Genomic DNA, 27,758 nt, shown 5'->3' with positions numbered 1-27,758 from the left:
TCAGTTTTGATCAGGTTGATTTTGAGGTGACTGATACATTCAAGATGAAAGAAAATTCAAAACTGGAATTTAGATGAAAGGGTAGTCCATAGAATTGGAGTTAACAGCACTTGGGTATGAGGAAAAACATTCAAGATGAAAGAGGATTCAAAACTGGAAATTAGATGAAAGGGTATTGCGTATTGCATAGATTCTGAATTAGCAGCACTTGGGTATGAGGAAAAACTCGGTATCTGATTAAATGGTGAAAAGACCAAAGTCTGAGCTTAAAACAATACTGATACTAGAATGCAGAATGGGCAACGCAAAAATGAAAAAAAAAAGTAGCAATATCCCAGAAAACTATTAAGGAAAGAATAGAACCTTTGTGACCATTAAAATCTTGGCAAAATTAGCAAAACATCTTGCAAACAGCCAAGAATGAATACTGAAGAGAAAGTGTCTTAATTTAATAATAAGCAGATACTTTGTGACATTTGATATGGTAGTTTCAGAAAACTTGTGTCAAGAAAGAATGGTTGGAGAGGAGATAGGGAAAGCAGATGTTGCACTGCAAAATGGTGTGAAGGAACTGTAAGATGGAGCTATTCAAATGAGGAATTAGTAAAATCCATGATGGCCAAAGAGAAGAGATGGAAACCAAAGGAGAATATAAGAGTTTCCAGAGGAAGAAATTCTCTTAAGATAGGATGAAGCAGATTTTAAAGCTCAGCTAAAGCCAGATGACTCTTAAGATTCTGAAGGAAAGCATGGAGGGTTATATCTTAGCAAATAGGGAGTTGAAGTTTTGGGGAGCAACAAAGAATGTCCAGACAAATGGAAGGCAAAGTTCATCTTTATTACTAATAAAAGTTAGATTAGATGTCTTGGGGACATTGTTTAGAATGACAGGAAAAGCAAGCTTCTCTGACCTGACCTGTCTCAGCCACAGCTGAACAATTCCAGTCTTTCTCTTCTCACGGCTACCCTGGGTTGCTCCAGTGATTTTACCAAAGGTAGATCAGTATACCTTCATCATTCTTAGCAACATAGAAATGTGATTTATATATATTTAATGAAATATCTATACATTTTACATAAAATATTTTGATGCACCTCACTTATTTTTTAATTGCATAAATCATATTGACCACTTACATCTATTTTTAATGACATATCTCCCCAACTTCCAAAATCTTTATCACTAACATCTTTTTTTTGAGATGGAGTCTTGCTCTGTCACCCAGGCTGGAGTGCAGTGGTACAATCTCAGCTCACTGTAACCTCCTGCTCCTAGGTTCAAGCGATTCTCTTGCCTCAGCAAGAGGCTACAATTATTAAATAATTATAATACATTCTAACCTTATGCAAAATATTTTATTATAGTTGTCTGTACTGGAACTACAGGAGTGTGACACCACACCCAGCTAATTCTTTGTATTTTTAGTAGACACAGGTTTCACTGTGTTAGCCAGAATGATTTTGATCTCCTCACCTCGTGGTCCGCCCCCTTGGGATTACAGGCTTGAGCCACTATGCCCGGCCTATCACTAACATCTTTATTTATCTTAGAATGATAGTATCAGGATATCTTGAAGGATTCAGCCAAATATATTTCAGCAACATATTCAACAACATTATGTTAAACATGAAAAACATGAAAATCACATATATCGAGAGACTAAATGGAACAGAAAATCAAGATACTGATAATACAGAAGGGTAGTTGTTCCTAGAATGGAAACAGCTGAGACTGGAAATGGAGCAACTAGGTAGATGTCATGGTGTTAACATACCTTAATATACATACTGAGCTCATTTATGAGCAGCAGTAAACCTGTATGATGTAGTCTGTAAGAAAGATGATACAGAGATATAGAGTAAAATGATTTAGAAAATAACAAAGAATAAGTTATAAAGTAATAATTATCACATGAAAACTGACTTTCATATTTTATCCAGCACATTGAAATGCACAAGGTTCTGTTCCAAATATAAAGCTTGCTAAATAATTTTTTTTTCAAATTTATAGGCAAAATGAGAAAACAATTTGGTAAGTCCTCATTTCAGAAAGTTTATGTCACTGACATGAAAACACATCAGTAAATGCAGTGTTAACAATTTAATCGAGTAATTAGCCTGTCATCATGACTCCTGGGTAATGTCAAGCTGTTTACAACTAATGTAATTTGTGTTAGAATAAAAACTATCCATTGGACATTTTTCATTTCACCTTATACAAAATATTTTATTATAGTTGACAAATTTCCAAAAAGAGATTATAATGAAAGTAGTTATTCTAGCAGTAACTGTTCAGGTAAATGACTCATGTAAATATTTTCTTCTCAATCTTTGAATAGAATCCCAATCAGGAGTATTGGGATTACACATAATCCAATATACTTCTAGCTCTATCATTATGTATTTATGTCAGAGTGAACATTATTTCATACTGGTTGGTCCCAATTTTCTCACCTCCTGTCCTTAGCTTTGAACCAACCAAGTTATTGTAGGTTGAGTTTATTGCTTGTCAGGACAGATAACTATAATAAAATATTTTGCATAAGGTTAGAATGTATTATAATTGTTTAATAAAAATAACTGATTAAAATGCAGTAATATTTTTCAGAAAGAGAAGGATGATTTTGAGGATGGGATTCAGTCATGAGAGTTGCATGAGTTTGGAAGCAGAAGTACCATAAAATATTAAATAAAGGAGGCTCTTAAATGTTAAGTTGAAGAGTGTGAATATGTTTAATATCTGTACAGTATGGAAGGCAGCTTCCCTCACTGAGTGAATATAAAGGTCTTATTAACCCATGAGAGTTATCTACAGTTAGCATTTGTGTTGAAGTAAAGTTGCACTAATTGTATGTAGAGCTGTAGGAGGATGATTTAGATCATATGAAACTGTGAAGGGAAGAGAATATACTGGTATGAAAGAACTTATTTAAGAGTCAATGCTACAAATATTTCAAGTAATACTTAGGAGAGAAAGAACCTTAACTTCAATTTCATTGAGGATAGTGAAAATCTATCTCAGTAGTGTTCAAGATGATACCAGATTGCAAAAGGAATGGAAGGAAGAGATGGTGAGAAAAATGAAGGCAGCTGGCATACATCATATCTTCTAGGGGTCTGGCAATGAAGAAAAATAGAGAAAAACTTCCTAAAATATTGGGATGAAATTTACTTAATTGCATTTTGGCATGTTCTTGAGGCTTTTTAACTTCTCATCTGTGGTTTGTCAGAAGTAAAGACAGCTTTTCACATTTCCTGTCTTTTCAAATTTGGCTTCCAAGCCATATTGAGGATGGAGTTATCTTCAAATTTCAGGGGTGTAATGTTGCATATTGGACCACAGATGCTCCTCAATTCTGTGAAGCTTTTTCATTATTTTGATTTCTTTTTCCCTATAAAAGTTTGTATTTCACCCTCCTCATTTTTACCTCAGTTGTTAGAGGCTGCCACAGTGAGCTCTAAATTATCTGGCAGATGATACTCACGGATGACTTTCAGAGAATTCCTAGATTACAAGGACATATACTTTTTCCCTACTTCCTTGAATAATTTACATTCTTTGGCTTCTCTGACCCATGACAGTGGGCCCTGAAGGAGACCCAAATCTAACCTGAGATGTGATCTCCAGGGAAAACTGAACCATCGGGGAAGGCTCAGTTGTGGACAGCCTGTGTCCTAAGATGAAAAAGAGGGCCACTGGTACAGAAACAACTTGAGCAGAACTTCCTTGAAAAGCCATCAAATTCTAATAACAAAAGGAAAAGGAAAAAGGCCCCCATAGAAGCTAAGGACTTTCCAAAGTATAATGCCAATTTCTAAAAAATATATATTTTATTGCGTTTTAGGTTCTGGGGTACATGTGAAGAACATGCAGGACTGTTGCATAGGTACACACATGGCAATGTGGTTTGCTGCCTCCATCCCCGTCACCTATATCTGGCATTTCTCCCCATGTTATCCCTCCCCAACTCCCTAACCCCCACTGTCCCTCCCTTAGTCCCCCCCTACAGACTTCAGTGTGTGATGCTCCCTGCCCTGTGTCCATATGTTCTCATTGTTCAACACCCGCCTATGAGTGAGAACATGAAGTGTTTGATTTTCTGTTCTTGTGTCAATTTGCTGAGAATGATGGTTTCCAGATTCATCCATGTCCCTACAAAGGCCATAAACTCATCGCTTTTTATGGCCACATAGTATTCCATGGTGTATATGTGCCACATTTCTGCTGTCCAGTCTATCATGGATGGGCATTTGGGCTGGTTCCAAGTCTTTGCTATTGTAAACAGTGCTGCAATGAACATACGTGTGCATGTGTCCTTATAATAGAACAATTTATAATCCTTTGGATATATACCCAGTATATCCTACTTTATGTGGTCAAAGGTTGATTCTTCCTTCACCAGATCAAAAAAAAATGGCTTAATTTAAAATCTGAAATCAAATTTTAGTTATATAAACTATAAATAATTTGCCTTTCAAAACTTTAGAACATTATCCCAGTTAATTAAATTTTTCTATTTGACATCAAAGGCAATTTAAGCTAATTTTCATTGGATCATTTATTGTTATTTTTTGCAGTGTATTAGTTAACAACTGTTATATAATAAATTACCCCAAAACTTAATGGCTTAAAACATTAAACATATACTAGCTCATAGTTTTTGTGGGTTAGGAATCTGGGTGCTGGATGACTAGTGCTCAGGGTCCTTCCCAAGACTGCCTTCAAGTTGTCAACCAGGATTGTAGTCATCTTAATGCTCACATTTGTGACTATCCAATTGTAAGCCCACTTACTTGGTTCAAGTCCTTGACATCTGCTGGCTGGAGACCACTTGTTTGTCTTGTGGGCCTCTCCACAGGGGAGTTCACAACATGGCAACAGTCTCCCTAGTTAGTGTAAACAAGCCCAAGAAGTTAATTTGCCATATTCTAATTATTAGATGTAAATGAATAGGCTCGAGGCGAGGGAATTACACAAGGACATGTATCCTAGGAGGTGGGATCATAAGAAACGATTTTACATGCTGCCTACCACTCATGTAATATCCTAGTATAATAAAATCCTAAGCTCTTACTAATGAGGGTATTTTACTTTTTAGTTTTAATTCATGAAACATACATTGTCCAACAGAGAAAGTGAGTTACAATTTTAATTTGATAAGGAGGAACCATAAGAAAAAATAAGACTTGTGGAAGTGTTCTTTTTTGCCCCTTCTTGGCTTTTGTTTGCAAAAATTTATGAAAAATTTCCAGCAGTAAAAGTTTAAAATATTAACAAAATTATATATAACTTTATGTTTTAAATGCAAATATTCATTTGTATTTCCTACATAAGTAACCAGATTTTTAAAAATCTACTATAGACACTGTAAACATAAAATTTCATATTTAAAATATATTAAATAAAATAATTTATTTCAAAATTTTAATTTTATAATGTTTTGATATTTTATTTTTAGGCTAGTTATGACATTGGCTTTTTTGATCAGGAAACAGGAAATAAGTGATATTAAAGACAGAAAATCATGCATGGATCTATAAATATAACATGAATTTAACTTCTCAGTATTCCTGACACGTTTTTCTTCTAAAATGGAAGTAAATTGCAACCAAATAAAACCTTATATTTTTGTATAAAATATTTTAATACTTTGCCTACTGCAAAAATATATGTATCTTATGAACCAAAATTTCAGTTTTCTATACTTCTAGTGAATAGAGATATATATTTATATACGGCATCATAGATTTATAGCTGGCCTTGGACATCCTTTAGTCCTAGGTTCGTACTATGTATCTAATTAAACTGAAGCACAGAGGCATCAAGTGAAATGCTAAAAGCTACACCTAAGTAGCTGAAGTAAATCCATAATGTAAATATTCACTTTAAGTACATGCATACTTACTACACTTTAAAAAACCTTGAAATCTTGTCATCATTGAAATTTTCTGCAGATACTTTGCATAGAATCACAGGGCCAGAATAATTTTTAATTTTATTTACTTAGTCTATGCCTTGTCATCACAAATCTGAGAATGGAGTTAAAAATCACAGCCTGTAAGATTCTTTCATTCTATTTTTGGAGCCAATGAAGTTTTTTATATTTGGCACGTCCTCTCTCAAATGCTTGAAATTGGGTAACGCTGTTCCTCTGAGGGGAGGTTGAATATCATAGAGGTTATCTTATGAAACCTCATCATTTTTATAATGCCATGATATATAGACACTTAGATGGGGAGTTCAGAAGAGTAAAATAAGGTCAATTAGAAAGGTATATTCATGTTCATGTAAGAGATGATGGTGACATTGATTGAGGTTATAATCATGGGGATGAAAATGCTTTTTGTTAATGTCATTATCCTAATCAAAAAACTTCAGTACTATCCTATTCACCTTTTTTAAAGGCCAAACTTCTTTAAATTTAACTTTTATAAATGTTGTTGAGAAATTGCAGTATTTTTCTTTTCATAGACAAAGAAGCACTATTTTTCTTACAGTAAATGCAAGAAGCTTTTAATCCACTTGAAATTCATTCCACCTGAAATTCACTCTACCTTTCATTCTTTAAAAATATAACACTTTCTTCAAGTACTTGCTCAAATCCTTCCTGCTCCAATAAAACATCCCTGGTGAGCCTAGCTGGTTTTATTCTTTCTACCTCTAATCTCTTCAATATTTCTTTGTTTTGTTGTGCTTTTTTCAAAGGCACCAACAGATGCTGCCTGTTATGACAGGGTTATCTATCTGTGAACCACTAGATCATGTTTTGCAAGGCATTGTATTTCCAGTGTCCAGCACTGAGCTTTGCACTGAGGGTATATTTAATAAACATTTTTTGTAAGATAAATGAAAATAATAACTTCATTACTAGAGCCAATGGTGCCCTCAGAGCAACTGGTTTCAGATGTATTTGTGGCTGAGGTCAACAAAACATGAGACAATGACTGGTTTTATATCTCTTAAAAGCTGAGTCAAACATTTAATAAATTTACTGTGGCTGGAAACCTGTTCCGTATTTTTTCACTATTAACTCTTCCGCTTTTCAGCATAATTTATAGGTACCTTACTTTATGAACACTTCTCTGAACAGTTTGCCAGTTCATTATTATTATTATTATTATTGTTTTTGTTATTTGAGATGGAGTTTTGCCTGTTGACCAGGCTGAAGTGCAATGGTGCAATCCTGGCTCAATGCAACCTCCACCCCCCAGGATCAAGCTATTCTCCTGCCTCAGCCTCCGGAGTAGCTGGGATTACAGGACTGCACCACCATGCCCGGCTAATTTTTTTTTTTTTTTTTTTAATAGAGGTGGAGTTTCTCCATGTTGTTCAGGCTGGTCTCGAACTCCGGACCCCAGGAGATCTGCCTGCCTTGGTCTGGGATTACAGGTGTGAGCCACCGTGCCCAGCCACCTGTTCATTATTTATGCCAATTCCTATAACCTAAAAGTAAACTATTCCTATTTTGCTTAATTTAATTTTATTATGTATCAACGATTTGATAAATATACTTAAATACTTTCATAGTTATTTATGTTATATAGCATTTACTGATATGTACTTTTAAAGAGTATATAATTTGTAGAGTTGCTTTACAAACATCAGACTATCAAATATTGATAAACTGGTTATTGATAGAAAATCCAGTCTGTACATCTGAGAAAGATACTTTTTCTTCTAATTACAGATGGAGTATTCCTTATTCGAAATTCTTGGGGCAAAAAGTGTTTCAGATTTTGGATTTTTTCAGATTGTGGGATATTTTCATTATACTTAGGTTCAGTATTCCTAATCCAAATGCTCCAATGAGTACTTTCTTTGAGCATCCTGTTGGTGCTGAAAAAATTTCAGATTTTGGAACAATTTGAGATTTTGGATTTTTGGGTTCAACATGCTCAAACTTTATTATTTATTATTTTAATTGATTTTGCCACTTTATTGTTTTCCACAGTCAAAGAAATGTCTGAGTCAGTTATCAAACTTACAGGGAAGAAAATCCCATTAAGGCTACTGTCTATACATAAACAGAGGAAACATCAAATCTCTCCATATAAGCAATTACAAATTTACATATTAAAACACAAAACAGCTCCCCTTTTCTAAATTGTCAACTATGGTTGCACTCAAGTGACAGGTTTGTATACAATTAAGAAGATAAGCTGTTAGCAGTTACTGAAAACCTGAGACCAAATCATAACTCAGGATTTCAAAGTGCTCATGAATGTAAAGAGATATAGTCATTGCCTAATAATTAATTTTAATTTTTACCAAAGTTAAGCTTTTTATAATTTATTCAAAAGTCACAATAGAAATCGCTATAATTCTTAATTTACTCTCAAAGGAATTTTGTTTACATTTTCCTAACATCTGTATTATTAGAATACCTTTGGCTTTCTATCATTACTATACAAATAAGATATTTGAAGGAAGTGACATTTTAGGAGGCCTAAATGAGGGACAGATCTCCTCCATATTGCATAATACAAAAATAGTGCCATCTTGAGGAAAGATAAATGTGCAGAAGAAAGTAGAGGGGAGCCTGCTTGATGAGATGCAGATGGATTCATAGTGTGGACCTATATGAAGTCCCAAATCAAATTCTTACATGCTTCTGAGGCTGCCTCCAATTAGGACCCCTTTCCTCTCTTCCCATCCTACATACTTAGCATGGCAGAGGATCGGCAGATGCCAGGTGGATTTTATTATGAGGCCAATGAGCAACAATTCTATTCCTCTCTCTTTTGAAGCCTTTCATATGGCTACACTGTTATAAAGCAATCATATTTTTTTTTCTTTTCCCCAGACCATGCCCTGAACGTTAAGCAAGGGGAGAAACTGAATATTACATTGGGGATGAACTGCATAATACTAAAGTCCCTAAAAATATTGTTTAATCCTTTATTGATAATTGCTTCACAAAGATATGGTGTTCATTGCCACCGCTGTGATTTTGGTTAGATTCATTTACCTGCCTGGAACATCCTCTCTTTTCTCATTTACATCCTACTGATTTTTCCAGGCCTTGTTGAAATCCGCCTTCTACATAAAGCTTTCTTTTTCTTTTTATTATTTTTTCTCTTTTTTTTTTCTTTTTTCTTTTTTTTTTTGAGACAGAGTCTTTCTCTCATCGCATAAGCTAGAGAACAATGGCATGATCTCATCTCACTGCAATCTCTGCCTACAAGGTCCAAGCGATTCTCCTGCCCTAGTCTCCCGCGTAGCTGTATCCGGCTAATTTTTTGTATTTTTAGTAGAGATGGGGTTTTCACCATGTTGGTCAGGCTGGTCTCAAACTCCTGACCTCAGGTGATCCACCTGCCTCGGCCTCCCAAAGTGCTGGGATGACAGGCATGAGCCACCGTTCCTGGCTGCTTTCTAATTTTTTAATCTACTTTAGGTGAATCATACCCTCCTTTGAAATCTTTTTGAATATTGCCTATACCTTGTGGAAGAGAAAGCAGAGTATAGCACAGTCTTTCCCAAAATATCTTTCTAATATCCTTATTTGAAAGGGAATGTTGAAGACTTTAAAAATATATTGATGTATGGAAGTCTTTGAAAAATACTTGATTAAATGAAGAAATTGGTTCAACTTTTTAAAACTGAACATTTCTTAAACTTCTACAAGAATTGCATCTTTATTTAATGTAATAACCTTCTTGAAAAATACACTTTGATAAATGCCTGAGAAATGTAAAAACATATAGGTTGGGGGGCCAGACAGACTTGGGTTTAAACCTTCCTTCCATAGCTTAATAAAAAATCTCATTACATTTACTTAAATTGCTTTAAGCTTCTGTTCCTGCATTTGGCAAAAAGAAATGTTTCATACCAGTAGGTATTCCAAAATATGCTTCTTTTACATTGTTTCTTCTCGGGACCTGACATTCAATTGTTTTATGCAGTTTAGTGTGTTTTCTTCTAAAATGTAGGAAATATATTGTGTTCATATTTTAAATATTAAGTACAATCTTGCACATGCTAGGTGTGGGATAGACTATTTCTTCTTGAGTAATGCTTTATAGTGTGGCTACATTGTTTAGTTTACTTTCAGCATTTCTGATGTAGAAGATATACAGCTTTTAGATTCATTGACAAAAGGTTTTTTTTTTTTTTTTAATATTAGTTCTAATGCTGAATGTCCCATGTCATTATTCTCTCACATTATACATTTGAGAGTTGGTGCATTGTAGGGTTGTCTATGTAATTTCATAAATATGTCCAACCTCAGTTATTTCCCATACTGAAACTGGTTGTCATTATTGTTACTGCTAATGCATACCAGAAGATCACACTGCTCTGGTGGTGCTGCGACTGTGACAGTTTGATAATTCAAGATATTTGTAAAATTGCATGAAGGGAGGGTTCCTCAAATAGTGGATTCTCTTTAATAGGCACACTCAAATATGCAAATAAATAACTTTCTTTTAGCCAGATATATACTCTTTATCTCTGAGAAATTTTGGATCCTAGTTTTGAAAGATGATTCTTTTTGCTTTTGAACCCATTTCTCACAATTAGTCTAATGATCCACTCCTTCCTGGAGGGCTTAATTTGTTAGTTCTCTCCTCTGTAACAACATGAAATCTCCTTGAAAAGAACAAGTTCAGTTTTTTTAGACTGAGGCCATTGCAATAAAGAACAAAGTTCAGTTTATGCACTTCTCTGTGTGCCATAGATAATATTATTCTGATTTTCCCCAAGGTTAATGGGCACAGGGTGACATTTAAATGATATTGTAATAATCTAATAATTTCCAGTGCTAATTAGTACAATCCCAGACCACAAGTGAATATAAGAACTTTTTCTCTGTTTGAGGGTAAGTAAAATAACTTCACAACTAACCTAATGCTAGGTGCTTCATTGCAGTTTACACAAACATTGAATTTTACTATAAACATTTTGATAAATTGTATTCCAAACAATAGTAACAGTCAATTCCCACTTTTCTGTGTTGTCTGCTTTAGTACAGTCCCCACACACAGGTCAGTGAGGAGCTGCTATGCCCCCTGTGCCCAGTAGTCCAGACCTAGAAACATGAAGGAACATAGACAAGCAATGAATATAATGAGAAGAACCTAAGCTTTGGAGTCCAACCTGAATTTGAATCTTGGCTCTGCAAACCACAATTTCCTTATCTATGATCCCTACCTCACAAAATTTTAGTACAAAATTAATATGTCTTTATGAAGAATATGTTAAAATATGTGATCATTTTACATACAAATATAAAATGCCTGGCAGAATGCCCTGATGCTAACAGTTCTCATATATAGTTGCCTTTTAATATGAAATTTTACTATGGAATCACTTTACAGTCTTATATTTATCAATAGTAAGTAATGTAGGTATATTATTTATGCATCTAAATTACTCAGGCCAACTCTTTTTCTTTTTGACTCAGCTGTGTATTTGATAGAATCTTTTTCCCATGACATTGATACTGCCTCCTAAGTGTCAGTGGGCTTTGTGGAATAAGTATTATCAGAGTGATTTGGGGAAGGATTAAATAGTAATCTCTCCACTGTGCTCCTCATTTCTAGATTAATGGTTTAAAAAAAAAGGCTTAATGGTTGTTAGGATTATGTGCTAATAATATTAGTTAAGCTTTTAGAAAGTTTGGAAAATGAGAAGCCACTAAGGAATGGAATGAGTTCTCTATGTTGTTAACTAGAAGCTCTTTTCCCCTCCATTACTTGTTTGTGGTATCCTTCAGGAGCTAGTAGGGTTATTAACTTTTCCGCCTCAGTAATGTGTGCATAATATGTAAACTAAAGAATCTCTGAGCTAGAAAATTGATTTTATGCTTTTAAGGAGTGAAAATTTCTACCAAGCCTAATAATATTACTATTTTTTTCTCTAAGAGCTGCTATCGTCCCTTACAAAAATAGCAGGAGAGAATTATGTATAATTCTAATTTTACCACCCTCCTTCTGAATACATTTCTACTAGAAACACTTCATGCTTCTTTCTTTTTTATTCTTTAATGACTGCCTACTATATTGTCTCAGTATTACAAGTTTCTTTCCTTACCAGATTTTCAGTATATGATTGAGGAACGCCAGTCAACTCAGATATTTTTTTTTTATTTTTGAGATTAATGTCAAGTTAATTATATCGTAAATATTTGTGTCAAATTAGATATTTTTCTTTATCTTCCTTCTAGCTCTAACCTACTTAATTACCTTTACTTCTCTCTACACCTTCTCATGAACCTAGTATTCAGCTAAAGGAAATACCTATCAGTGCATACTCCATGGATTATCTACTTTCATGACTTACTTTGTTCCTTTCTCAATTTGTCCCTTCTCTACTCTTTACATGTCTTAATTCTACTTATCCTTCAAGGTTCTACTGAAATGATATTCTTCCACATAACATTCTTTGATCTATTCATAAATTCTGAATCCCTTTTAATCTTAATATTTAATTCAAATGCAAGGATTATGTCACGTTTTGTTACATATTTGGAAACTTATGGATCTGTCTTACTCTTAGTTCTAGTTTATACACCAAATGAAATAAGAATCTACGTCATTTAATATTTATATTTTCATCCACATGGGAAAAATAAAACTAAGAATCGAACAAAATAAAAATTTATATTAAATAAGGCTTTTACTATACTAAAGTCATGCACATATGAATTTAATGTAATAAAATTAATTAATGACTTGTATGTACACATAAATATGAGGTATGAAATCTGATTTAAAAAAAATTGTTGCCTTTGAAGGATAAGCTTATTAATGGAGAAGAAATATTATAAGCATTACATTAGTACAAATCAAGTTTGATAGACACTTAAACAAGTGCAAATAGAGCACTTGATAATATCCAGATGAGAGGTGATGGCATCTTAAAATTCATGATTCCTGCTACAAGGACAAATATATTTTTTCTTTTTAGTTCTGAAATATGCCCTGTATCGTCAGTGTAGTTTGTAGGTCTGTTCATCAAAAGCATGGGAAGTAGCTCATGCCAGAAAGAGCATATTCATGCATGCTCTATCAAGTGATCATCATTATAATACTGGCTTTAGAATGATTAGCTTCTGTACCTGGATCTCAGCTTAATTTTAACTACAAATGTAGGAATGGCTTTCACAAAGCATATAGTTTTGACAAATTACCTCACACTTCTGGGTCCTAATTTTTCATCTTTAAATGCTAGTTATGTTACTTATTACTTTCGTATATGAATTTTGATAATATGTTGTATTAGAAAATTATTAGTTTTTTGGTGATAAATCAGTGAGGAAATTCTCTGAAAATGATGTTTCTTTACAAGAAAAGTACCCAGGCTGGAAATAATACAAACATTATAAAAATATGTGAATCATGACTGTCAATTCATATTATTTTTTCTTAGTATATTTTCAGTTTACTGAATTCATATGCTTGCTAGGAGCTAGAAGCTTTATACATATTCCCATGTTATATGACAACATAAGAAAATCAAACTATTATATCTCACAGAACAAATATTTTAAAGATTTCACAATTGCAGTTTTTTTCTTTAATACAATTTCTTGATTATAGCACTTAAGCTATTAAACTGCTAACTATTCATAAATTTCTATCTATCTTTTTTCTTTAACACAATTTCTTGATTACAGCACTTAAACTATTAAACTGCTGTCTATCTAGCTATTCATAAAATTCTATCCATCCATCCATCCATCAATTTCTATAGCTAGACTATAATCTCTTCAAGACTGGTATCTGACTTCAGTTTCTGCTACTGGTTCCTAATTGAGTGATACAGTGCCTAGCATATGTGCATACTCCTATGGTGTGTGCTGAAGAAAAGAAAGAAATTAACAAATCTTATTCTCCCATGTTGTATAGGCCCAGTACTAGTTGCTCTGATACTGGTGAATAATTTATTACTGTTCATACTTTAAAGAGTGCTTATAATTGAGTGTATTGGTTTGCTATTGCTGTGTAACAAATTGCCACAAACATAGCAATTTAAAATAGCATATATTTATTAATTAACAATTTTTTATGCTAGAAGTCTGGCACTGTGTGGTGCTCTCCTCAGGATATCACAAGGAAGAAATCAAGTATCAGATTGGTTGAGTTTACTTACACAATCTCTGTTTGTAAGCTAGGAGTATTTGGAAACTGGAAGTTCATGTGCTCTTTGCTGACCATTTATGGTTTTGAAAGCCTAAGAAGTTTCAATAAACTGTGTAGATATGCCTAGAAGCTGGTGCAAATTTTTTGGTGAAGTATTTAATTAATTTAGGGAGATATGTGAAATGCATGTTAAAATAAAAGTAAAAACTACTCAAGGGACAGCATCTCAAAATATCATGATTTTCAAGCATAGAAAAAGCTAAAAATCCTTATTATTAAATTCAATATGGAAATATTTGTTTTTTTTTTTTAAGATGGAAAATGATGCCACAGAGTCATTATTCTGCATAGCATGTAACTCTATAATTGCATTTAGAGGAATAAAATAAAGTTTGCCAACAACAAAAAAAGGGGGACCAGAAAATTTGTTGACAGCATATCCAGTGAACACAGTTTTGGACAACAGGATGCATGTTAAGCCTGACTGGATCTATTCATTCTCCTGACAACAGCTGGCATGCCTCCTTCGCAATGGCAGAAAAGCTACAGGAAGTTTCTCTGTTTTACAAACAACATGTTGAGAAATTTTCTTGTCTCTCTATGTTCCTGACTGTACATTGAGATATATTTCTAGAGAATGAGTGAAGAAATTATGCTATTACTGTAGAGTGATAACTAATAGACACTATGTAAAGGGTCAGTACATACATTGTTTTATTCACACTGAAAGCAAATAATTAGAAGAATTTCTATGTAACTATGAAAAATAGAAATAAATGGAGCTAAAATGTGTAAAAGATGGTACATTTTCAGCAGATATTATAGAGTTTCACTCAAAGTATAGCTAGTATGTGAAATGCTGGTACTCAGTTGTGAATGATTTTCACTGCAATGGTTGGGTAAGAAAACTCACTATAAATGCTTTTGAATCTTATATCCTCATTTCTAAAGAGCTGCCCAATCTGGAGATTTATTTCACTGTGATTAACATTGTACCTTTCATTCACTTACCTGTCAGAGGTTTTATTCAGTTAGTATCATTTTTTAAATAGTTATACCTTAAAAGTTAAAAAATAATCCAATTTGTATTTGATTGTTTACTACTTCATTTGCAAAAAAAAAAAAGTATTACACAAAAGTAATATGTTGACATTAGTTTATATATGAAATAACCTGAAATACCATCAAAACTTATTGGATCAAATAACCTCCAGTTGACATTAGCAAGCTGTCTAATGATGTCATTTCTTCTTTTTTAAATTCCTTTATAATTCTGACTTTTTAAACTTCAAAATTTATATATTCTTCTCAAATAATAGAATACATTGTTTTCTACTACAAATAAATGATTTATCCACACAGTGGTTTTTCTTATTTCTGAGTTTTATAACTGCTAGGCTTACATTTGGAACTTCAACAGAAAAAATGTGCTTGCTTAGATTCATGAAATATTTGAATATCTATGGCATTACTGAACTGTGATTATTTCTGCCGCTTAGTTATATCTTAATTCAAGAAGGCTATTTAGAATTAGTTAAATATTTGCTCTAATAAATCTTTAATTGCATTTAGAGAAATAAAACAAAATTTCATCGGGAAAATAGGGCACTATAGCCTGCAGCTTTTCAGAACATTCTTTTCAAATATTTAGTGATTTATAAAAGCATCTACAAGGTGAAGTCAAAGGCAGATAAAGCTGATGATCTCTTGTCAACAATTTTGACTCAATAACTTGGTATACATAGTTTAAATATTCTTTAGAAGTCTTATTACACTATTAATTTTATTATTGGTGCTATATTTCAAACATTTAATTATATAATCATATTTTATCTATTTATTCAATGAACTTTTACTGCTTACCTAATATGCAATATGCACATTTCTTTGCACTGGTAATTTAGACTTAACACAGCAAACAAAACCCCTTACCCTCATGGAAAATGCATTTTAAAGAGAAGGAAACAATAAAAAAGAGATATACAGTTAAGATATGTAGTGTGTCAGATGGCCATATAAACTATGAAGCAAAATAAATCAGGAATGGCAGAAAGGGAATGGAGGCAGAGGCTGCAGTTTTAAACAGGGTGATCCAGGAGGGTCTCACTTAGAAGGTGAGAAAAATCTGAAGCAGTTGAGGAAGAAGCTGTGTTTTCTGTAAGAGAAAGAGCATTACAAGTAGAAAGTATAACAAGATCAAGACTGCTGAGATGGAAACATGCTTTTTGTATTGTAGGAGCAACAAAAAGACTTTGGTAACAGGATGTCAGTGAGAAAGAGACTGAATACTAGGATCTGATTACAGAAGACTCAATAAGCCCTGTGAGGATTTTGTTTGTTTCTGCAGGTGTAATGAGATGCCATTCAGGGCTGCCCTGATATATTAACAACATTTTACAACAATCTGTTGTCTGCCCACAGTTTCTCTGAGATTTTTTGTTGGTTCTTCAGATATGTGCTACCTTTATTCTTCTGAAGTTTCCGAATATTTCATTTTGGTGGAGGGAATAACGAACTCTACTAGTTTGTCATTTTGTCAGAACTTGAAGTACAAAATTTCATTAAAATACAATTTTTTTTCAGTTTTATTTCAAGTTCATGGGTACATTTGCAGGTTTGTTATATAGATAAACTTGTATCATGGGGGTTTGTTACACAGATTATTTTGTCACCCTGGTATTAAGGATAGTGCATTAGTTATTTTTTTTGGTCCTCTCCCTTTTTCCATCCTCCACCCTCCAGTAAGACCCAGTTACTGTTGTTCCCCTCCATGTGTTCATGTGTTCTCATAATTTAGCTTCCACTTATAAGTGAGAACATCCTATATTTTGTTTTCTCTTCCTGTATTAGTTTGCTATTGATAATGGCCTCCAGCTCCATCCGTATTTCTGCAAATAACATTACCTCGTTGTTTATTATGGCTGCATAGTATTCCATGATATATATGTACCACATTTTCTTTCTTTTTTTAAATTTTCCAATTTTTAAGTTAAATAGTACATGTGCAAGATGTTCAGGCTTGTTACATAAGTAAACATGTGCCATGGTGGTTTGCTGAACAGATCATCTCATCACCCAGGCATTAAGCCCAACATCCATTAGCTATTCTCTCTCCTCCTATCCCACACCCTCCAAAAAGCCACAGTTTATCTTGTTACCCAAAATGCGTCCATGTGTGCTTATCATTTGACTCCCACTTATAAGTGGGAATACGTGGTATTTGGTTCTCTGTTCCTGAATTAGTTTGCTAAGGATAATGGCCTCTAGCTCTATCCATGTCCAGGAAAATAACATGATCTCATTCATTTTGATGACTGCATACTATTCTATGGTGTATATGTACCAAATTTTCTTTATCCTGTCTAACACTGATAGGTCTTTAGGTTGATTCCATATCTGTTGCTATTGTGAATAGTGCTGCAATGAACATTTGTGTGCATGTATCTTCATAATAAAATGATTTATATTCCTTCAGGTACATAGCCAGTACTGACAGTGTTGGGTCAAATGGTATTTCTGTCTCTAGGTCTTTGAGGAATCACCACATTGTCTTCCACAAGGGTTGCACTAACTTATACTCTTACCAATATTGTAAAAGCATTCCTTTTTCTCCACAACCTTGCCAGCATCTGTTGTTTATTGACTTTTTAATAATATCCATTCTCAGTGGTGTAAGATGGTATCTCATTGTCATTTTGATTTGTATTTCTCTAATAAACAGTGATGCTGACACTTTTTCATGTTTTTTGGCGGCATGTATGCCTGCTTTTGAGAAGTGTGTTAATGTTCAATGCCCACTTTAAATTTTTTTCTTGTAAGTTTAAGTTTCTTATAGATGCCAGATATTAGACCTTTGTCAGATGGACAAATTGCAAAATTTTTCTGCCATTCTGTAGGTGGTATTTTTACCCTGTTGATACGTTATTTTGCTGTGCAGAAGCTCTTTGGTTTAATTAGATCCCATTTGTCGTATTTTTTTGCTTTTGTTGCAATAACTTTTGATATTTTTGTTATGAAATCTTTGCCTATGCCTATATCCTGAATGGGATTGCCTAGATTTTCTTCAAGGGTTTGTTTAGTTTTTAGTTTTACATTTAAACCTTTAATCCATCTTAAGTTGATTTTTGTATGTGGTGTAAGGAAGGGGTCCAGTTTCAGTTTTCTGCATATTGCTAGCTAGTTCTCGGGGCACCATTTACTAAACAGGGAATCTTACACCTATTCCTTGTTTTTGTCCTTTATCAAAGATAAGATGGTTGTAGTTGTGCAGTCTTATTTCTCGGTTCTCTATTCTGTTTCATTTGCCTATGTGTCTGTTTCTGTACCGGTACCATTCTGTTGTGGTTACTGTAGCCTTGCAGCATAGTTTGAAGTCAAGTATCATTAAGCCTTCAGATTTGTTCTTTATCCTTAGGATTATCTTGGTTACTCAGGCTCCTTTCGGCTCCTATGAATTTTAAAATATCTTTTTCTAATTATGTGAAGAATGTCAGTGTGAGTTTAATGGGAATAACATTGTATCTATAAATAGCTTTGAGCAATGTGGCCATTTTCACAATATTGGTTCTTTCTATCCATGAGAATGAAATGTTTTTCCATTGTTTATGTCATTCTGATTTCTTTGAATACTGGTTTATAGATCTGCTTGAAGAGATCCTTCACTTCCTTGTTATCTGTATTCCTAGGTATTTTTATTATGTTGGTGGCAATTGTGAATGGGAGTTCATTTGTGATTTGGTGCTCAGCTTGTCTGTCATTGGCATATAGAAATGCTACTGATTTTGACATATTGATTTTTATCTTGAGACTACTAATGTTGTGTATCAATGTAAGTAGCTTTTTGACTGCGATGATGCAGTTTTCTAGATATAGCATTATGTCATCTGCAAAAAAGATATTTTGAATTCCTAGCTTCCTATTTGAATATTTTTATTTCTTTCTTTTTCCTGACTGCCCTGGCCAGAACTTCCAGTACTATGTTGAATAGCAGGCTTGACAGAGGACAAGCTTTTTTTGTGCCAGTTTTATAGGGGGAGTGCTTCCGGTTTTTGCCTACCCAGTATGTTATTGGCTACAGGTTTGGCATATATGGCTCTTATTATTTTGAGGTATGTTCCTTCAATAACTAGTTTATTGAGAGTTTTTTCAACAAGAACCGATGTTAAATTTTATGGAAGGACTTTTCTGCATCTATTGAGATAATCACATGAATTTGGTTTATATTTCTGTTTATGTGATTAATCACATTTATTGATATGTATATGTTGAACCAGCCTTGCATCCTGGGGATTTGTGTATGTTGAACCAGCCTTGCATCCTACTTGATGATAGCAGATAAACTTTTTGATGTGCTACTGGATTTTGTTTAGAAGTGTTTTGTTGGGTATTTTCACATAGATGTTCACCAAGGATATTGGCCTGAAGCTTTCTTGTTTTTTCTTGTATTTCTGCCAGGTTTTGATATTAGAATGATTATGGCCTCATAGAACAAGTTAAGGAAGAGTCATTCCTTTTCATTTCTATTGGAATAGTAGAAGAAGGAATGGTACTGGCTCTTCTTTGTACACCTGGTAGAAATCAGCCATGAATCTATCTGATCCTGGGCTTTTATTGGTTATTAGGTTATTTATTGCTGCCTCAGTTTCAGAACTCATCATTGGCCTATTCAGGCATTTAATTTCTTCCTGGTTCAGTACGTTTCCAGGAATGTGTCCATTTCTTCTAGATTGTCCAGTTTATGTCTCAGAATATTTATAGTATTCTCTGATGTTTGTTTGTATTTCTGTGGAGTCAGTTGTGATATCTCCCTTATCATTTCTGATTGTGTTTATTTGAATCTTCTTTTCTTCTTTATTAGTCTAGCTAGCAGTCTATTTTTTAAATTAATGTCTTCAAAAACCAGCTCCTGGATTTGATTTTTTTGAAGGGTTTTTCATGTCTCCATCACTTTCAATTCTGCTTGGATCTTGATTGTTTCTTGTCTTCTGCTACCTTTGGGGTTTGTTTGCTCTTGGTTCTCCAGTTCTTTTAGTTGCAATGTTGGAGAGTCAATTTGAGATCTTTCTAGCTTTTTGATGTGGGCATTTAGTACTATAAATTTCCTTCTTGACAGTGCTTTAGCTGCATCCCAAAGAATCTGGTATGTTGTCTTTTTGTTGTCATTAGTTTCAAAGAACTTATTGATTCTGTGTTAATTTCATTATTTACCCAAAAATTCAGGAGCAGGTTGTTCAATTTCCATGTAGTTGTATGGTTTTGAGGGAATTTCTTAATCTTGAGTTCTAATTTTATTGCACTGTGACCTGAGGGACTGTTTGTTATGATTTCAGTTCTCTTGTATTTGCTGAGATGTGTTTTACTTCCAATTATATGATTGATATTGGAGTAAGTGACATGTGATACTGAGAAGAATTATATTCTGTTGTTTTTTGGTAGAGAGTTCTGTACATATCTATCAGGTCCACTTGATCCAGAGCTGAGTTCAGGTGTTCAATATCTGTAAATTTACTGTCTCAATGATCTAATATTTTCAGTGGAGTATGAAAGTGTTACACTACGTTTCTTTGAAAGTCTCTAAGAACTTGCTTTATGAATTTGGGTGCTTCTGTAGTAGGTGCATGTATGTTAAGATAGTTTGCTCTTCTTGTTGAATTGAACCCTTTACTTTTATGTAATCCTCTTCTTTTCTGTTTTTGATCTTTGTTGGTTTAAATATATTTTGATCAGAAACTAGGATTGTTTTTTCTGTTTCCCTGCTTTTTTCTGTTTTCCCTTTGCTGGGTACTTTTCTCCAAAGCCTATGTGTGTCTGTATATGAGATGAGTATCTTGAAGACAGCCTATCATTGGGTCTTAGTTCTGTATCCAGGTTGCCATTCTTTGTCTTTTAAATGGGGCATTTATTCCATTTATATTTAAGGTTGGTATTTTTATGTGTGTATTTGATCCTGACATCACAATGCTATTATAATTGGTTATTTTGCAGACATGTTTATGTGGTTGCTACAAAATGTTACTGGTCTGCACTTTGGTGTCTTTGTGTGCATGTGTATGGTAATGGTTTTTGCTTCCCATATTTAGTGCCTCCTTCAGGAGCTCTTGTAACGCAAATCTGGTGGTAATAAATTCCCCCAACATTTGCTTTTCTGAAAACAATCTCTTTCTCTTATGAAAGGGATCTTCTCTCCTTCATTTATGAAGGTTAGTTCATCCAGATATGAAATTCTAGATTGGAAATTCTTTTCTTTAAATTGTTGCATTAAGCCACCTATCTCTTTGGTTTGTAGGGTTTCTGCTGAGAGGTCTACTGTTAGTCTGATGGGCTTCTCTTTGTAGGTCACCTGCCTTTTCTCTCCGGCTGCCCTTAACATTTTTTCTTTCATTTTGACCTGGGAGAATATGATGATTATGTATTTTGGGATGATCTCCTCACGGAGTATCTTACTGGGATTTTCTACATTTCCTGAATTTGAATGTTGGCCTTTCTTGCTAGGTTGGGTAGGTTCTCCTGATAATCTCCTGTAGTATGTTTGTTAAATTGTTTCCATTTTCTGTATCTCTTTCAGGTACCCCAATCAGTCATAGATTCTGTGTCTTTAAATAATCCCATATTTCCTGGAGGATTTGTTCATTCATTTTTCTCTATTCTTGCCTGCCTGTCTTATTTCAAAAAGATAGTCTTCAAGATCAGAGAGTCTTTCCTCCGCTTGGTCTATTCTGCTATTAATACTTGTGATTGCATTGAGAAATTCTTGTAGTATGTTTTTCAGCTCCATCAGGTTGGTTATGTTCATCTATATTATGACATTTTGCCTGTCAGCCCCTGAAATGTTTTACCATGATGCTTAGGTTATTTGCATTGGGTTACAACATGCTCCTTTATCTCAGCAAAGTTTGTTTTCATCTGCATTTTGAAGCCTAATTCTGTCATTTGAGCCATGTCAGCCTCAGTCCAGTTCTGAGACCTTGATGGAGAGGTGGTTCAGTCATTTATAGGAAAAGGGGCACTCTGGCTTTTTGAGTTTTCAATGTTTTTGCAATCGTTGTTTCTCATCTTTGTGGGCTTATCTACCTATGATCTTTGATGTTGCTGACTTTTACATGGGCTTTTTGTGTTTTTTTTTTGTTGTTGTTGTTGTTTGTTTTTCTGTTGTTTTAGGATTGCTGGTGGTCCACTCTAGACCCTAGTTACCTTGTTTATCCCCCATACCTGGATGTATCAATATTAAAGGCTTTGAAACAGCAAATATGACAGCCTGTTCCTTCCTCTGGAAGCTCCATTACAAGGGGTATTGACCTGTTGCCAGCCTGAACCCAGCTATAGGAGATGGCTGGAGACCATAGGGATCCCTTCAGTCCCAAATCATTTGGGCTCTCCAAGGCCAACAGTCTAGACCACTGAGATATTTGAACAGCCAAAGTGGTGGCCACTGCCATTGTTCTCCAGACACTCCTTCCCAGAGAAAAAATTAGAATTTTGTGGGCTGTAGAACATGGACAGGGTGGCCAGAGTCTCTGGCTGCAAGGACCCTCCCATGAGGAGGAATGGATCAGGGTCCTCCTTTAAGAAGCCGTCTGGATGTGTCTTGAAAAACAGCCCTGCCATGCTGGGGAACCACCTCTGTACCGATTGGCTTGGACTCTCCAAAGCCCGCAGGCTGGAATGGCTGATTTATCCAAACAACCAAGGTGGCAATCTTCCCTTCCCTGTAAGCACTCTGGCCCAGAGAGAAATCAGAGCTGTATCCGTGGAATATTATGCAGGCCAGCATGGCTGGAGACCCTAGCTGGGAGGTCCCACCCAGTGAGAAGGAATCAATCAGGGTCCTGCTTACAGAAGCACTCCAGTCACGTTCTAGCAAAGCAGCTGTGCTGCACTGTGGGGATCTTTCCTTTTCTAAACCATTTGGACTCACCAAAGCCCACAAGCTGGAATAGCTGATTGGATCAAATAGCAGATATGGTGGCCGAGCTCTCCCCCAGAGGGCTCATCTCCTTTCAGGCAGGCTCTACCCTGTTGCTGGTGGCTAGTATGGATTCCAAGCCAGTGGGTCTCATCCTGTGAGGTGCCTTGGAAGTGGGGCCTGCAGACTGGCACTGCTCAGCTCCCTAAATTCAGCCCCTATCCTAGGGGACCTCCTAGGAAGGACTTCTGCCTTGCTTGAGCTGCAGACACCCTTGCCAGTGTTCCTGGGGCTGGAGTACATAAAGCTCCTAAATCTCTGCATGTGTCTGAGCAGCTGTTCTGAGACTTTGCCCAGCTTAGTGTGTCCGAGTGAAGGCCCTGGTGGCATGGGCCCATGAGGGGACCTTCTGATTCATGGTTTATAAAGCTGTGTAGTAGAAATATGCCTTCCTGGGATCATACAATCACTCACCGCTTCCCTTGGCTGGGCTTGGGAATCCCCTGGGTCTGTGTTGCTCCTGACTGGGCTGTCACCCCACCCTGCTTATCTTCATTCTGGTCCTGGGATCTGTCCTAGACCCTCTTCTTTCCATTTAGGCCATGTTTTTTAAATGTGTCTCAGATTTTTAATTTCCAAAGATAACTTGATGACTCTCAAATATATGTCTGCAATTCAGACATCTTTCTCTTAAGCTCCATTTTCTACACATTTAATTGTCAACCTAATTTCCAGACTTTGATTTCAATAGCCTTCAGAAACATAACGTATTCAAATGGGGAATTGTTAATTTACCTCTTGTTACTCTGTCAGTTATCACCATTTCTGTAAAATGGAATCTCCATCGACTTGCTGATTAGGGACTGGACGTTTCAATGTGGCTGAAGAATAGATGGAATAGAATGAGTCTTGAAAGTTCTGTAAAGACTGTGTAGAGAGTTAGATATTAGATTTCAAAATTTCTCATTTAGAGTATAGGAGATGTCAGGGACCTGTCATTGGCCCTGGGTTTAGTGGAGGTATAGACATTGGGATTAAGAAAAATGAGATGGAGTTGTTACTAAAGTAGATAAGTCAACCCAGGATGATAGTAGGACTTGGGACAGAGGGAAAGATTTTGAACCAGGTTTCAATTTATAAAATGAATTTAGTTATCTGAATTATGATGAATTTAGCCAGGAGATAGTCAGCGACAGTGATGAGAAGGATCAGAGGGTAGGACAGCTAAATGGCAAGGGATTCAGAAGAGATGATTTCACTCCATATTGGAGAAGTAGTGACTTGGCATTGTTTTTAAGGAGCTAAGCAATGTTAACTGTTGTTACAGGGTCTAGGATGTGGAAAAATAAATCTCCAGTTGAAAGGACTGCAGGAAGAGCAAGGTCCTCTAGAGAAAGCTAGAATTTAATCAAAGCCAGATTCTTCTATAAAAGAGTTGAAAATATTAATGAAATGTGATTACCATGGAATTAGACGGTCAGAGTGGAGAACAATTAGTGTTGTATAAAGGTAGGGTAGGTATTTGTCAAAGGAAAAAATATAAAGAAAACGAGGAGCTGAAGAATGGCTAAAGAGATATACATTTTGGGCAGTAAACAAAGATGCCAGTGATAAAATATGATGGGATTAGCTGGCCTCAAAATCTCAGGGAGAATCTTACATAAGTTTAATATGTTTTGTCCAAGGTTCAAGTCAAGTTTTGGGATGACTTACTCAAATTTTCTGAGACTTAGTTTCTTTATTTTTATTTAATATGGGATTATAAAAAAAAAGCAGAGCCTCTCAGGCCTGGCTTCCTAAAGCTTGGAAAGCTACCTCTTTAATATAGCCAAAGATACATCGAAAACAACATAATTAAATAGAGAGTAACATCCTCAGAAATTTATGGAAGCAGGGCCTACTGGCTCACACCTCTCATCCCAGTTACTCTGGTGGTGGAGGCAGTTGCTTGAGTTCAGAAGTTCAAGACCAGCCTGGGCAACCTTATCTCAACAACACAAATATCATTATCTATCTATCTATCTATCTATCTATCTATCTATCTATCAATCAATCATCTATCTATCTATCTATCTATTTGAATTCTTGTAATTTTTTTTTTTTTTTTTGGGTCGGAGTTTCGCTCTTGTTACCCAGGCTGGAGGGCAATGGCGCGATCTCGGCTCACCGCAACCTCCACCTCCCGGGTTCAGGCAATTCTCCTGCCTCAGCCTCCTGAGTATGTGGGATTACAGGCACGCGCCACCTTGCCCAGCTAATTTTTTGTATTTTTTTTAGTAGAGACGGGGTTTCACCATGTTGACCGGGATGGTCTCGATCTCTTGACCTCGTGATCCACCCTCCTCATCCTCCCAAAGTGCTGGGATTACAGGCGTGAGCCACTGCGCCCGGCCTGTCATTTTTATATGTATCATATTTCATTCCAACTCTGAGTCAAGAAAGTAGTATCAGATTACTTCATCATTAAATAACAATTTAAAAAACACTGAAATGGATGTTGAGGTCAATGTAAATATTAATCTATTCACCAATAAACCAGAATTCACCAATACAAATATTTTGCCAATTTGCTCTCTATCTTATGTTAATGAAAGCATATTTGTTTCCTTCGTTTTTTTTGTTTTTTTTTTTTTGAGTTGGAGTCTTGTGCTGTTACCCAGGCTGGAGTGCAGTGGTGGAATCTTGGCTCACTGCAACCTCTCCCTCCCAGGTTCCAGTGATTTCTTGCCTCAGCCTCCCAAGAAGCTGGCACTACAGGCATGTGCCACCATGCCCAGCCAATTTTTGTATTTTCAGTAGAGACAGGCTTTCACCACATTGGCCAGGCTAGTCTCAAACTCCTGACCTTGTGATCCACCTGCCTCTGCCTCCCGAAGTGCTAGGACCACAGGCATGAGCCACCACACTGGCCTCCTTTTTTATTCAAAAAACAATATTTTTTGAGTTTTAATTTGAAATCTTAAGATATATAATCATAGTAGGAGATCCCTAGAAATCTACTTATGTTTCTTTCATACACTTCAACTATGGGTCCTCATACATAAGCAAGGCATTAGAATTATTCCAAATTTGACTTTTTTTTTTTTTAAATTCAAGCTCTATGGTAAATTACTTAATATCAACTACCGTAAGTAAACATTCTTAATGGACATATTTTGACTTTTACTTAATTTTTCAAGCTGTGTTTAAAAGGCCACAGTACATACTCTATCATCTCTTCTAACATGTCCCACAACTCATTTCTAAATTATTAGCTCTTTCCAGCTGGTGTTTGTTTCTTTTTCTTCAAAAGAGGATGACTACATTCCATGTGTTGATATCAAACTATTATGAAAATGAATTAAGAACACAGTTTGAAGGCATTCATTATTTCTTTTTCCCTCGCACATGTTATTCCAAAAGGAGAATATTTTGTCTCAAGAATGGACTAAGTTTTAAACATAGATGTAGTTTATATAGGATAAAAACTACAGGCCTTGGAACCAAGAGTTTTAGACTTAAGTCTCATATCATGTATGTTTTAAGCATGTGATTAGGTAATTCATCTAATTTTTCTGATTCTAAGTCTCCTCATTGGTAAAATGAGGATTAAGAGAGATAACCTACAAAAATGATAAAGTTTAAAAATATTATTGCTCTTTTCTTAGTATGAATGAAACAGTGGCAAGCATACTTTGACCATTTGTGTAAGGCTTATTTTCTAGCAAGTTCTTACTAAAATAATATTCAGAAATTGATTTTTCTTAAGGATATGACATATATAAAGTCAAAGACTGTGACTATGGTACAGATTTGAAAGATGAAATTAACTGAATCTGTTATACTGTATATATACTACATATATAGAGAGAGTCCATATATACATAGAGTACAATGGACTCAGTTAATTAGCTGCTATACATATCGCAGCTAATGGATAGCCAGAAAATTTGCCATTCTCCTGAGGGAAACTCATGTCTCGTTTACAGTTGTCTAGTCTTCAGTTATAATAATCACTGTTTTCTCAATGCTTTCGAAATACCTTGCATGGCAATTCCCTGGAAATAGCTGTATATTTTATAGGACATATTGAGAAAATAATCAGTGTATATCTATAAAATCTTCATTTATGCTAGTTAAATGTGTGTTCATGTAATAAAGAAGAAGAAAAAAATTACAAATGAGTTCAGAGTTATGAACTACGACATCTGAGATTTATATTGGAAGACTACCATTTTCCTACCTGAAATATTCCACAAGCTGAAATAATTTACTTTAGAACTAAAACAGTATTTTACAGAAGTTCTAAAATGCTCAGTTACAAGCAACATATTTATGTAGGCCAATTCAGATAGGTAAAATGATTTTTCATCTCAAAACAGAGTAAATATTTGTCTTAAACATATGAATTTTTACTCTGTACAAGACAGCCTACACTACATTATTTATTTTCAAAATGTATTTGACTATGTTTGACCCTTCTAAGAGGATCATATTCACAGTATTTTTTCATATAGATTTCTGGACACATTATTTTACTTATAGTAGTATAGAACAATTCTCACACTTTTTTATGGAAGTTGAAGGTAATATTAAAAATATAGAGTAAATTGTTACAGGAAGAAAAATCTTAAATCTCTTCAATTTCTAAATATATCTGCAAGTTCTTCTCCATAAACATACTTTTCAGTAGCTACCTTATCACCTTTTTGCCTATATATATGTATATATATATGTATATATACATATATATATACACACACACACATTTATATATATATATATATATATA

At 34.9% G+C, this 27,758-nt stretch overlaps 1 protein-coding gene and 1 long non-coding RNA gene across 3 annotated transcripts in view; one reads left to right on the top strand and one right to left on the bottom strand.

Moving 5' to 3' along the window:
* GRID2 (glutamate ionotropic receptor delta type subunit 2) overlaps positions 1-27,758 on the top strand; it is a 1,512,615-nt gene that overhangs the window by 256,557 nt on the left and 1,228,300 nt on the right. The window lies entirely within an intron of this gene.
* LOC116524521 lies at positions 1,426-25,359 on the bottom strand. Its single transcript, XR_004257370.1, has 2 exons — positions 25,314-25,359; positions 1,426-1,474 (listed from the first exon to the last, which is right to left on the bottom strand). It is a non-coding gene; the product is annotated as an uncharacterized LOC116524521 (long non-coding RNA).

Source organism: Sapajus apella, unplaced genomic scaffold (genome assembly GCF_009761245.1).
Source record: "Sapajus apella isolate SASKATOON/1434 unplaced genomic scaffold, GSC_monkey_1.0 scaffold45, whole genome shotgun sequence".
In the NCBI taxonomy this organism is placed as follows: domain Eukaryota; kingdom Metazoa; phylum Chordata; class Mammalia; order Primates; family Cebidae; genus Sapajus; species Sapajus apella.
Note: the sequence above shows the minus strand (reverse complement) of the source record. Positions and strands in the feature narration are given on the sequence as shown.